Consider the following 5,805-nt stretch of genomic DNA (forward strand, 5'->3'; position numbering starts at 1 on the left):
AGGCTCAGGGTTCTGAACTGACTCCGGCAGTTTTTAATTGAAGTCTTAGGAATGAAAACAATAGATGACACACAGAAATAATTGAGGAGAGGATGTCCTTTAAAGAACTATTGGATAGCTTGAATAACCTCCACATTAATTTCCCCCCAGGCTTTTTTATAGAAGTCGGCAGTGAAGCCATCAGGACTAGCAGATTTGCTACTATTTATGAAATTTAAAGCTCTTTGAATCTCCCCCACCGCAGGAATGTTAGTCAAAGTCAGATTTAGATGAGCAGTGTACTTGTTGCTTTCAGAAAACAAAGTTCTGTCTATCTGGCCTCTATCTATGTTGTGCACAGTCATGAGGTTTTGGCAGTAATTGACAACACTTTCAGCAATCTCCTCCTCCTTCCTGATTCAATTTCCATTCTGATCTTTAATGCAATGGATAGTGTTGCACTTTCTCTGGTGCTTAATGGAGGCATGGTAAAGTTTGGTATTTCTATCCCCTTCAGTAAATTTATTCTTGGGAGCCTTTTTCTTTAGGAAGTGGTCTTGCCAATTTATAGCAATAAGAACTCTTTCACTGGCCTCTAAAAGAGCAGTTTCATCAGTCTTCCCCTTGCTGTGCTCCTCCTCCATATCAAGCAGCTCCTTTTTAGTCTTCTCCACCACCTTCAGAAAATATCCAAAAGTGTTCCAATTCCATTGTTTTAGAGCTTTCCCCACCTTTTTTTTCTTTTGCCACAGATTAATGAATGGGTCAGGGTGAGAATCTGCCTTCCAATTATCTTTTACAATCTACAGGAAATCCTTATGTTGAGACCAAACATTCAAGTACCTAAAAGCTCTCTTCTGACAACTGTTATTAGGTCCAATGGTGATCAGTAAAGGCCTGTGATCAGAACCAGCAAGACTTAAGTGAGTTATAGTAGTCTGCAAGAAGTTTTCAATCAAGTGGTCATTGGCAAAGACTCTATCCAGTCTTTCCCACATACCAGTAGACTCTATCCAGTCTTTCCCACATATTTTTCCTTCTCCAGGTGAAGGCTGGGCCACTAAATCCAAGATCAAATAAACCTATTTTTAAAATGTTGTCATTGAAGTTGGATATAGTGACAGGATTGGGAGTTCTTACCCCCCTTCTTTCAGTAGGAGAAGAAATGCAATTAAAATCCCCTCTCACAATCCAAGCTTTGTCTATGGAGACTTGGATATTTTGGAGAGTCTCCCACAGCTCAATTCTTGTTGTTTTGGAACTGTCAGCATAAACAAAAGAAGCAAATCCATCCATGCCATCAGTACTAATACTCATATGCGGGATTTGGTGGTGGTTAACTAAAATAGAGCACTTCATTTCTTTCCTGTAGAAAAACCAAATTTTGTTGTTAAGGTTAGTGATAAGGTTGAAGCCAGGGAAAGCTTTAGTAATTTTGTTAGTGTGGATATGAACCATAGGTTCCAAAATTGCCAAACACCAAAATTTATGTTTTTTGTTAAGATATTCGAGTCTTTTTAGAGATAAGGGGTGGGCAATCCCCCTTATATTACAACACAGCATATTTATCATGGGCAGGGGGGATGGTTGGAAGGTTGAGATCTATATCTAGTTCACCCCCTTAGTTTAGTGATACTTCCTATACTTCCTCTCCTTTGTAGGATCTTCATTGGTTGATAATTCCTCTTCCTTTCTCTTTTTCAGATCTTCTTGTTTAGTATTTCTTTTCTTTCTTGTTTTTTGGGTCTGCCATTCTGATTCCAATTTTTTATTCAATTTTGAAACCACAGCTTCAGTAGGGGAAGCCACCTCCACTCTAGCCACAAGATCCCCAGTAGTTCTAGAAGCCTCAATAGGGTCCCTTAAGCTGACTTAAACTGTGGGATTTTCACTTCCAGTTCTACCTGTCTCCAAAGCCACACCAGCTGTATCTCTTCTTGGCTGAAGAAGACCTAACCTGCTGGGTCTTGGGAGAGATTTGATCAGTAGAAGGATTGTTTGTTCCTTCTGTTCCTGTCACCTTGGAGATCTGATGATGAGTTTATTTGTTGCTTTCTCTCAGGAGGTGAGTATTTTAATTATTCATTTCTAGCTGTGGGTGGGTTATTTGTCTTCTATTAGGAGGGTTTAGCTTATAGCATTTCTCCCTAGTATGACCAAACATTTTGCAATGTTGACAGTAATAAGGTCTTTGCTCCATGAAAACTTCTTGCCAAAAGCCCTTTAAGGAAACTCCAATCCAAATCCTCTTAACTTCTGGTAGAGTCACATCCTTCTCCACCAGAATTCTGGCAATTGCTAGCCTATCTTTGCTATAGGTAGCAGCATCCACCTTCAACAGTGTGCCTAAGGTACTGCCAATATTAAATAAGGCATTTAGTTTGAAGAGATGTAATGGTACTTTTGGTAGCTTGAACCAAATTGGCACTGTAGAAGGTTCTTTAGAAGGATCATACTCAGGAGTCCATTTTAAGATTTTCATTTCAGCACCAGCAATCATAATTAATTTTTTGGCAAATATTCTTGCATAGTCTTCTTTCCTTGTCAGTTGGATAAGGAGGTGTCTGCCATCCAGTAATCCAAGCTTCCAGTCAGAAATGTTCAGAGAATCAAAGTAATTCCTCATTAGATCCATCTTCGGGTGACCAAGGCTAAATTTTCCAATAAGTGTGAACTAAACTTCCAAGTTCAGTTCCAAAAGATCCTGTTCTGAGAAGATGGCAGCCGGTTCCCATCCTTTAATCCCATAGGATGGATGCAAGGGTCAGAACCCCTGCCAGCATCAGTGTTATGAAAATCCTGTGGAAAAACTAGAAGATCAGGGTCTACCAAAGAAGAAGAGGGTTTTCCAACTGCCCCAGCATAGGTAGCTTTATTCCATTGCATGTTTGTCTCCCAATCAATAGGAGTAGTCATAATAGTCACCAACAGCACCCCCAAGAGAGCTCAACAATTAGAGGAAGAAAGATATGGATAAAAAAAACTACCAAGCTTTTCAACAGCAATGGAACAGTAATAGCAACACTGCTCCAGCAAAGCCAAGCAGTTTGAAAATCCAAAACACCTTCTTGAAGTAGATGCAAGCTTCTTCCCGCTTCTTTCCACACCACCAGAGGAAAGACCAGAGGGAAAAACCAAAGTTACCAGTCCCAACTCCAATGTAACAGTAACCCTACAAGTAAGAAGTAAGCTCTTGGCCCTAGTCCAAGACTCCCTTCTTACCTCTACCAGCAAAGTCTTGAAGCTTTTAGGGTTATCTATATGGCCATATATCTATGACCGGGTCCAAATTTTGTAATTAATCCCTTATATAATGAAAATTTTGAATTTTCCACACAAAGTTATGGATTTTCTAAGTTAAGGGTATTTAAATAAATAGGAAAAAGCCCTATTTATCTATTTAAACAGCGCGTGCTGACTAGATCCTAGGCAGCTCCGAAGGCATGCGTGGCGCGCTCAGGTTGGATGCCGCCATCCACGTAGCTGCTGACTCGGCCCGCGGTTTATGTCCCGAAGTGTTGTCCGGCTCGATCTCCCCCGTTCATTTGATAAACGCTTGATCAAACGGCTCTCCGTCATCATCCCAAATGGAATGAAGACATGAATGGTCACATAAAATCTAATCCCCAAGCATCAAAAATTTTAATTTCTAAATTAAAATTTAAAGACATTTCATTTTTTTTAGAAATATTACCTACTCTTTGACATCAATCACATGCTTTTATATATATATTAACATCTCTAAATAGAGTAGGCCGATAAAATTTAAATTTTAAAATTTTCAGTGTAGTTCTATCCACTCCAAAATTTATCATAAATTTTGAATCATGACTTTTCTTAATAATCTCTTGGGCTTCCTCTAAGCGTTCACATTGCCTTACAACTTGTTCATTACTCTTTCTATACAGGTACGAGTCCTCCTAAGAAGTAGTTTCATGCATTGTAAATGAAGTTTTATTTTTATGACATGTCATGCCATAGAGGATAACATCACTCACAATATAATCTACTATGTCGGAGTACCACAGAATGTGTCATTTAGTAATTGCAAACAATTGCACATTAGGGAAATTTTCATTAATTTCACCTTCATGGTTATATATATTCCTTTGATCTAATCTTGATTAATGGTCTGTTATTTGATTATCATAACCTTTCCTACCCACCATTTCAATATCAAGTTCTTGCATCAAAAGGACCCATCTAATCATTTTTACTTTAGCATCTATTTTTTGTATAAGATATCTAATAGTAGAATGATCAGTATAAACAACACATTTTGTTCCAATCAAACAGGGCCTAATTTTATTGAAAGATTATATTATAACCAATAACTCCTTTTCAATAGCTTTACAATTAATTTGAGCTTCATTTAGGGTTTTACAGGCATAGTATATAGCCTTAAATATTTTATCGTGTCTTTGTCTTAAAGCTGCCCCAATAGCATGGTCACTTGCATCATACATTAGTTCAAATAGTCTCCCCCAGTCATATGAGGCAATAAGAGATGTTGTGATTAATTCCTCTTTAAGAATTTTGAAGGCATTTAGGCATTCATGTTTGAAATTAAATAGAACATCCTTTTCTAAGAGACAACATAGAGGTTTGGAAATTTTTTAAAAGTCTTTTACATATTGCCTATAGAATCTAACATGTCTAAAAAAAAACTTCTAACTCCCCTCACTATAGTAGGAGGAGGTAGTTTTCAATGACATGAATCTTTCTTGGGTATACTATCATCTCTTTTCAAATTTTTTATATCCTAATACAATTCTTACCGAAACCATAAATTAACATTTCTCCCAATTGAGAACCAAGTTAGTTTCTTCACAGTGTTTCAACCTTTGGTAAATGATCTAAACTTGAATCAAATGATGGTCCAAACACTGAAAATTCATCCATAAAGTCTTCAATTCCTTTCTCAATCAAGTAACAAAATAGAGACCTTAGAAACTACTAAAAAGTAGAAGGTGCATTACACAACCCAAAAGACATTATTCAAAAAGCAAAAGTCCCATAAGGATTTGTAAATGTTGTTCTTCCCTGATTCTAAGGAGCTATGGGTATTTTGTGAAACCCAAATATCCATCAATGAAGCAAAAATGTAGATGGCCAGCTAGCTTATCCAACATATGATCTAAAAGGGTAAAGGAAAGTGATCTTTCCTATTGACTAAATTTAATTTTTATAGTCTATACATATTTGCCACCCATTGACAGGTATAGCTAGACTTAGTTCATTCTTTTCATTTATGGTTCCTATCACACCTCATTTCTTAAGAACACAATGGATATGACTAACACAGGCACTATCTGATACAGGATAGATAAAACCTGCATTGATAAATTTCAATATTTCTTTTTTAACTACTTCTTACATAATGAGATTGTCTCCATCGAGATCTTCCTGGGTTTATGATCATCTTCCATCAGGATCCTATGTATACAAGTCGAGGGACTAATCCCCTTTATGTCTGCTAAGGTCCATCCAAAATTTTTTAATACTTCCTCAAAATATTCGGTCAGCACTATTTTTGGTGTGGGGTTTGCCCGTAAGAAGTTGTCGGTCATCGGAATTGAAATCCCGTAGCCCGCTTCGGAAGGACATTTTAAAAATTTTAATTTTGAAAAAGATGAAGTCAAACTGACCCCATAATTTTCATAGTTTAGATGAAAGAGCGTTTTACCTCAAATCCTGTATCTATCCCGAAGGATGAACACAAGAATTGAGGGTGAGGCTCGATCAAATAAACTAGAGAAAGTTATGACATCCGTTTGGTCCGCGTAACCAATATATTGGCCGACAAATTCCCCTATTTAATATAAG

The sequence above is a fragment of the Phalaenopsis equestris genome, unplaced genomic scaffold (genome assembly GCF_001263595.1).
Source record: "Phalaenopsis equestris unplaced genomic scaffold, ASM126359v1 Scaffold001205, whole genome shotgun sequence".
Lineage (NCBI taxonomy): Eukaryota > Viridiplantae > Streptophyta > Magnoliopsida > Asparagales > Orchidaceae > Phalaenopsis > Phalaenopsis equestris.